We start from the raw sequence: 8,442 nt of genomic DNA, 5'->3' as shown, positions 1-8,442 counted from the left end.
ACCATGATCTCTTAGGCATCTATACATGCATATGATCTCCTCTTCCTGAAATGTCTCTTTTTCTCTTTGCTGGAAAATGTACTTATCCAGGTTTTTGCTCAATGAAGCACACAGTATGTATTCAGGAAATGTTTATGGAATGAAGGAATGAATGACTCCTTTATCCCCAAAGAGTTAATCACTCCCTTCTCTGTGCTGTCTTAGAACCTTCTGTACATGTTAGTAGTTTCACTTATCATGCCATGTTGCCTATTTACTTATTTCTCAACCATAGACAGATTTTTTTTTTGGCACCACCATATCGAATTTTATTCCAACGACACTAATACAGCTGAAGATGCTCATGGTGACATGGCATAAGATTTCCTGCCTTCTAGTTTCTTTCCAAAGAGAATGTCTACCCACTTGTTCCTTCCTCCCTTTCTGGGAGAAAATCCACAATAGGCCACTTACCCAAATAAACCTCTTCATGTGTCTATTTTAAATTTTTGGGGGGGACATTTGAGTTCCCCTCCGAAGAAATGAACAAAAAATAAGTGTTGGGCGTCCCCCTCCCCTCCCCCACCTCCACCGGCCAAATAAGTACCTGTTGCGAAGGCATTCCTGTTGCTCCGAAACCTTTAAATAGATATGAAAAGAAACGTCATCAAACGTCCATGATGAGCAACGGCACCAAGTGGGCCCCGGAAGGCTGGTAGGCGGAGCATCTCGGGTCTGGACAGTCTCGCGAGGCGTCGTGAGAAGAACGAGAGGTTAGAGGTTGTGTGGGTCGCCGGCTGGACGGGGGTGCAAGGAGACGTTTCCCGGCAGAGGCGCAGTGCAATATGCCGCTTCCAATCTGTCGTGGAAGTTGTCTGGCGCTGGGATTCCTTCCTTCAGGCCTTTGTGCTTCCACGTGTCCCCCACAGCCTGGCTGGGGCGGCTGGTGTGGTCAAAGGGGTCTGCGAGCAGGGTCTGGAGGTGCCAGGAACGGGAAGGCCTGGCCGCTCGTGTGAGCCCTCAAGTCGGCCGTGAAGCCAGAGGGCCTTCACGACAAGCATGGGGGTGCCAGCCACCTGGGACTCTTCTAAGACGTGGCCCCGCTTCCTGTTCAGGATCCCCTCGATGCCACCAAGCCCTGTTGCGGACATCGGATCTCCACAGGTGGAGGCGCTCCACGGGCCGGGGCAGGAGGTCAGCACGGCATAGAGGCAGCGCTGGGCAGCGCCGGGCGTGGGGAAGCTCTGAATGGATCCACGTGCAGCGTCAAGTAGCGAATGTCGAAGCGTCCCCTGTAGGCCAGCCGCCACGCTGTCCCCATCTCGTTGAGGTACTGCGCGCCCTTGGTGATGTTGGGGAGGTGACGGGGCGGGTGCTTGAGGGCCCAAAGCACCGCAGGCTTTGGACCTCGGCCACGTCTCACTCATACTTCTTGGCCAGTTTGAGCTCTGTTACTTGAGCTCCTGGCGGGCGGACACCTCTGGTCGGTGTCCTTGGCCAAGGAGTCTAGGAAGAGCCGTGCTTTCGTGTACAGCCTATTGTGCTCATTGGGGGCCTCGGACAGGCACCGCAAGTTAGAGTCCTCGCTGACGGTCTCGCTATACTGCACGACCGGCTAGGATTTCTTGGTGGGAATGCAGGTGTGGTTCTTCCGGTCCTTCAGGCAGACCCACAGGTGCCGCTCACCACCCTGCTGATAATGTGCTCCCCCTATTCCTCAGTGGTGCGTTGTACCACGTGGACCGACTTGGCCGGCCTCTTCAGCCCCTCCACCGGCTTGGGCAGGTCAGCCAGTTGTTGGCCTCCGTGGTGACCCTAACAGTCAGGCTCATGCTGAACGTCATCACCCGCATGTTGTGAGCATGCTCACAGTTGGTGATGGTGCCTGTCTTCACCAGGAACTGGCCCATGCCCAACAGGCCAGCAGTGTTCCCCCAAGGCACGTCCTCGATGGACTTTACATAATGCTAGACAGATTCTTGGTGGCCGACACTTGATGGCACTTTTGGCGTCTCAGCTGGTACCCAGCCTTGTTCAAAAAATACACAGCCTGGATCATAGTCAGCAGAAGTTTTCCCAGTGGTGAGGACACGCTCAATGGTCTAAGGAAGAAAAGTTAAAGAAATCCTGGGCTTGAAAAAGACCTGAGTAGGACATGGGGATTGAATGACACTTGCAAAGGGCTGTCACATCACAGGGAGGAGGGATAATGTCTTTGTGGCCTTGTGGTCTAGACCTAGACTGGTGGTTGGTGGCTAAAAGGAAATAATTTTCAGTTCAGAATAAAAATGAATTTTCTAATTGTTAGAGTAGTCCAAAGGTGAAATATTTAGAAAGAGAGTTTACTGTCTTTAAACGTAGATAAATAAAGTGATCCTTGTAGACAGTGTTGAGGGGGTCACTCACATATCAGATGAGGATTGAATTTAAGGACTTTCTGGCTTTTCCCAATATGGCATCCTTTGGTTCACTGAACTTGAGTTGTTTTAGTAAAAACACTAGTCATTTACTCATTGTAGCACAGCGAGGGAATCCTCCTTTATTTTGTGTAATGGAAAGAGCATGGTTTGTAGAAATAGACCTGGGTTTGAATCCCTCATCTGTCATTTTTCTGGTACACCTTTTGAGAGAACTCAAGTAAGTTTCCAAGCCTCAATTTCATCGTTTTAAAAGTGAGGGTGAAAAAAATAAATAAAAATAAAATAAAATAAAATAAAAGTGAGGGTGCTACAATATTTACCATCTAAGATTGTTGTGAATGTGAAGCATGTGACAGAGTACCTGCCAGACAGTATGCTCTAGGAATATTTGTCATTAATATTAATGATATTGTTGTGATTACTCTTATTAGACGTCTTGAAATTTTGATTGATTAATTCTATTTCTAAGACTATCTCAAAAAATATTCATGGCCACACACAAAGATTTAGTCAGAAAAATGCTATTACAGCCCAATAATACGTATTTATATAAGTAATTTATTATTATAATGGAATAACACTCTAATACTGTTTGGTGACCAAATTTTTTTCTGAGTGTGGTGATTATGGGGAGAGTTTATTTTTAGTATCTCTCTCTTTTTCCCCCCTTAATTTTCTACTGTGTATATATGTTTTTATAATAAAGAGATTAATCATAATAAAGCATTAAGGAAGGAGTCAATTCCTCATGCCTAGGGGTCATTGGTCCCTGAGTGGGGAACCAGGAAAGATACCAGCATCAGTTGGGAATAGAGGTGGATAATCTTAAGGTTTCTCTGTATCCTGAAGTATTTTATGCAGTCAATGAGTGGTACAGATGCTAAGTGGTATAGGAGATTAAAAGCTTGTGGGGCTCTCTGGACAGGCTTGGACTTTTGGAAATCCCTGAAGTTTGTATTTGCAGAGGGAAGCTGAGGAGAAACAGTGTGGGAAATGCAAGAGGTTGCAGAAACAGTCCTGCTATCAAACTGCAACAGATGGTACTCTAGCTGCTATTAGTTCACCGGGACAATAAACTGTCCCTGATGTGTGTCAGGAGATTTTCCTTTATTTAGAAATTTGAAACACACTTTAAAATCTCTCATTCTCTGGTCATTTTACAAGCATTTTCTAAGAGGCTGAGCCATCTGCCCTTGGTTACTGGCCCTCTGCAGGGCAACATCATGAAATTGGAGCAGCTGAATTTTGACAGGTGACTTGAAATTGTGACAGTGACGGTTATAACCCAGCACTGTGCAACAACATCTCAACTGAGGCTCATGTTCCCAATTTGGATATCAAGGAATAGAAAGTCTTTTATCTGATATGCTTTAGATACCAAGGTTGTGTCGGGGGTGGGGGCAGGACACAGAAGTCTGTAGATATTAACCAGCTGATGTTAGAAATTTCTCAAAAAGAAAGGCAGTTCATTACCTAGCTTTTGTACATACAAAAGGAAGCTGGTAGATGGAGAGTTAGGTCCTGAAGTAAAGCAATGAGTGGCATCTTGCTGTCCAGGGAAGAAAGAAGAGAGTGGCTGTTTTTTTGTTTTGTTTTGTTTTGTGTTTTTTTTTTTAAGACCAGGAAAACAAGAAAGAACAAAAGAGAGAGAGAGAGGGGAATGAATTTCAGTGCCATTGGCCATGGGTAATAGTCCTTATTAAAGAACAAAAAGCTTAGATTGACAACTTAGAAAATTAACTTTTACCTTCATGTGGAGTCTCTAGAAAGTTCCTTTCCAATGAGGGTAAGTCCTGACTAAATGAAGAGTATTGCCGAAAAAGCTGCTCCTGTCTTTTTTTTTTTTTGGCAGCGTTGCTGTTATTTCAAAAGAGGCCCCCATAACTGAAACCCAAAGGTCATCTAGGTCCAGCAACCTGGGTTCATTGCAAGTGTGGGTCCCACAAAGTACGTGGGAGGAAAACTTGTAAACACCATTGACACAGTCTCTGAACAGAGTGCTGGGAAGTTAACCCCCAAAGGCCACAGCTTCTTCAGTACTAAGTGGGGAACAGATGGGACTAGCTTGATGCCCTATAAGTGAAGTGACTGATGGGCAGCCAAGGACGCTGAAATTCCTCCAGAAGATCATTGTAAAATGTAAGTAGAGTCTGGCTGTTCACTGGGAAAATGGGGGTAGTTCAGTGGGTATTTAGGGGAGTAAGTCTTGAAGGAAAGGACTCTAGGGGTATTTAGGGATTCAGGGTCTCTCTAGGACCATCCAGCTAACACAGAATAAGGAGGGGGCCCGTTTCTACAACTGGAGAGCCATTTACCATTCAGTACTTCCCTCTTCATTGAAATTTAAGCCTCTGAATACAACAATTTTGTGGTCAGTCAGTATGAAGAAAGGACAGATTATCCAGGATATTTACTTTTGGAGAGGTAGATGCTCAAATGGAGAAGATCAAGGCATGATGTTACCTAAGAAGGGTTATCAGGGACCTTTGAAGGCCCCTTTTGGATCTATAAATCTAGAATTCAGTTCCTTTCAACCATCTTAATGGATTTTTAATGCAGTCGGAGAGCTAGAATTCAGAAATGTTAAAATATAGCCAGGTCTCAGCTTGTGTGGAAACTGCTTTTGGAAAACATGCAGTACTCAACCTGTTAGTAATTAAAATTAATTACTGAATAGCTTCTGTCATAGGTGAGGGTTCTATATCACCTTAAAAATAACATAATAAATAGCTCATGGTAAACCTAGATTGGTTTGCTTATGCTTATCCAGGAGTCAGGAATAATTTAAGTCAATAATGTAGGAATAGTAGACCTAAAAGGAAAATTAAATTTTCAAATAACAACTCCAAATGTTATTAAACAAAAGGTGAATAAAAATGCAGTCTGGGGCTTCCCTGGTGGCGCAGTGGTTGAGAGTCCGTCTGCAGATGCAGGGGACACGGGTTCGTGCCCCAGTCCAGGAAGATCCCACATGCCACAGAGCGGCTGGGCCCGTGAGCCATGGCCGCTGAGCCTGCGTGTCTGGAGCCTGTGCTCCGCAACGGGAGAGGCCACAGCAGTGAGAGGCCCGTGTACCGCAAAAAAAAAAAAAAAAAAAATGCAGTTTGTTTGGAGTTTAGTTTTTCTTGCAAGCTCATTAAGCTTATTTCTTAAACTTGTTCTTCAGAATGCTAATGCCAAGAACCTAATGCAGTGAAATCTCAGGCCTCAGGCCAAGGAGAGGCTTACTTCCGCTCTTTTTAGTTCTTGCTTCCTCACTTGAAGCCTGGCAGCCTCAGGACATGCCATCATTTACTTTCAGAGAACTCAGGTTATTTGCACTGTTTAGGTTTTGCTGTCTATTTTCTTGGCTAGGTTTCTGCATTTCTCTCTTAGGAAAGAAAACTGATAGAAAGATGGATGAAAAGTATGGAATCAGTGAGTCCAGGGAAGGTCAAAGTTTACTACTTGAGATGGTTTTCATTGGGCCAGAAATATTAATTGGGCAGTTAGTGACACCACCTGGTCTCCTTGGGAATCTTCACTTAGTTCATTGAAAAATGGACAAATTTTATTGCCTCTGCGTAAACTGTATTAGGCACAGTAAAAGCTACATAAGAAATGGGAGGGCCCTGACCTTGAGGGCTTTATTATCTGAGGGATATTTTTTTTTTTTTTTTTTTGCGGTACGCGGGCCTCTCACTGTTGTGGCCTCTCCCTTTGCGGAGCACAGGCTCTGGATGCGCAGGCTCAGCGGCTATGGCTCATGGGCCTAGCCGCTTCGCGGCATGTGGGATCTTCCTGGACCGGGGCATGAACCCGTGTCCCCTGCATCGGCAGGCGGACTCTCAACCACTGCGCCACCAGGGAAGCCCTATCTGAGGAATATTTTATATGCCTTTTCTACCCCATATCTCCCACCCCTTACTCCAGAAATTCTGATTCAGGAGGTTAGGAGTGGGAGTGGGGTCCTGGCATCTGGATATATTTTTCTGAGGATTCTGATGATCACCCTGGCTTAGGAAGTGATTCAGGGGAAGACTCTGACTGATTATTTACCTGGAGAAATACTCTAGAAATGAGAGAACCGAAGAACTAAAAGAATTCAGAGTAAGTAGATCAAGGCTAGCTGGGGTAATCAGAGAGGCTTCAATGAAGAGGAAATTCTTGTAGATCTGTGTGAAAAAGCAGAACGGATAAAAAAAACCAAAGCAATATAATAAGGTAGTATGTGCTAGGAGATATTCTGGGATGAGAGGAAGGTATTTTATCCCCTACATATGCTATTAAATAATAACCTAATTCTCCAATTTAATTTCAGTTTCTATTCTGGATTCTTATGGAACACATGAAATTTTCTCTAATCTCTGCTTTTAATATCTAATGTAATCACGTTTCCCCTGATTTTACCAAGTGTGTCAGTCAGAGTATTGTCAAAAAAAACAGAAACCATTTCTGTTTCAAATAGAAGTTTCAAACAGAGGGAATTTAATACAAATCTTGGTCTTAAGGGTGCTGGAAGGGATTTAAGAAAAAAAGAAAAAGCAAGGGAGCTTGAGAAGCAAAAAAGATAAAGAGTGATACCCAGAGATTAGTATTTGTAGGAAGCAGCTATAAACTCTAGGACTGGATCCCAAAATCAGGCTTCTAGGGGTTCCACCTAGCCAATGTTAGGGCTGTGGAGGATGGTCTTCCTGGCCACAGCTGGGACCACCAAAGAATAGCAGTTACAGCAGAAGCTTGGATCACTGACGGGATGCAACTACTTCCAGAAACACCAGCAGAAGCAAAAGAATATGAGAAAGAAATAATGGTTCTTTCTTTTGCCAGCTAATGAATGAGTCTGGGAAATGTAGTTTGTAGATACCAAACCCCCGCAATACAGAATAGTTGGAAAAAGGTGGATGTGAACCTGAGGGGAAACAGGTGCATCAGGTAAAATGAATCAAGATGTACTTCCTTCAGGAAGACAAATAAACATGTCCCAGTCAGAGGTTCATGCATGACTGCCAGCAGGTATTAGTACTAAAATATGCCAAATCTCGTAACAACCACTTAGCAGCTCAGTCCAAGAAAAGTAGAAAATGAAGCTTATGAAGTTTGGTGAATACTATGTGAATGTGCAACTCTTCCCTTGGCTTTTCTCATTTTAACCTGATTCACCGACCCATCCATCTACCTACCCATTCATCCATCCAGTTAGTGCCTACCATATGCCAGACATTGTGGTGCACACTGGGGATACAAAGATAATGTCATACAGGCCTCCTTAACTAGCTTCCAAGCCAGGCAGGCAGTGGACAGATTTGACAGTCACAGAAAATGCTTCAAGAAATAACCATATTATTTACTCCTTATGCTTTTCAAAGTAGTTTCTCATCTCCTATTCTAAAATTTTTGTAGGATATTTTTAAAAGAATTTCACACTGAACATAATTTATTTCTTGCCCAAAACTTTCCATGAACATTGTGTATCATTTTCTTATAAATATAAGGACACTCACATTTTTACTATTTTTCACTCACCTGCCTCTTACTCTCCTTTTTGATGAATAGGCTTTTTCCTCTGACCCGTGACCTTCCTGAATCTCTTCCTTCTTTGTAGGCCTGAACAGTGGTACCATGCAAAAGATTGCCACTGTTTATCCTGTGGCCATTTCTGTCCCTCTTCCCATGTTTTTCTTCCAACTTTATATGGCCTCTTAGACTCTTGGATTTGGCCTTTTCCTCCATTATCTTCGCCAGCTGGCTCTTGTAGATCAACTTTAAAGACTTTGAGAGATCAGACATTGCTATGAATCCTTCTCTCCTTGCCCTGCTCTCAGGAGGGTCTTGTCGCTCCTGTCCCAGAATTTATATTGAAACAAGAGTACTTTCTGCTTTCTACCATTTTCTTTTTAACTCATTGCCTTTAAAAATCTTAACTATATATTTGTAGTGACCAATGTTTCCCAAAGTGTTCAAAATGGACCAGCTGCCTCTGAATCACCCAGGGAGCTTATTAAATATCCAAATTCCCTGGCCAACTCCAGTCCTACTGACTTATAATCAGTGGTGTGTGGTC

At 43.8% G+C, this 8,442-nt stretch overlaps 1 pseudogene; it reads right to left on the bottom strand.

Annotated features, from left to right (window-relative positions):
* Positions 1 to 1,174: 1,174 nt before the first annotated feature.
* On the bottom strand, positions 1,175 to 8,168 carry LOC137228353 (elongation factor 2-like; annotated as a pseudogene).
* Between the last annotated feature and the right edge of the window lie 274 nt (positions 8,169 to 8,442).

The sequence above is a fragment of the Pseudorca crassidens genome, chromosome 7, assembly GCF_039906515.1.
Source record: "Pseudorca crassidens isolate mPseCra1 chromosome 7, mPseCra1.hap1, whole genome shotgun sequence".
NCBI lineage: Eukaryota > Metazoa > Chordata > Mammalia > Artiodactyla > Delphinidae > Pseudorca > Pseudorca crassidens.
This window is presented reverse-complemented; position numbering and strand designations above follow the sequence as displayed.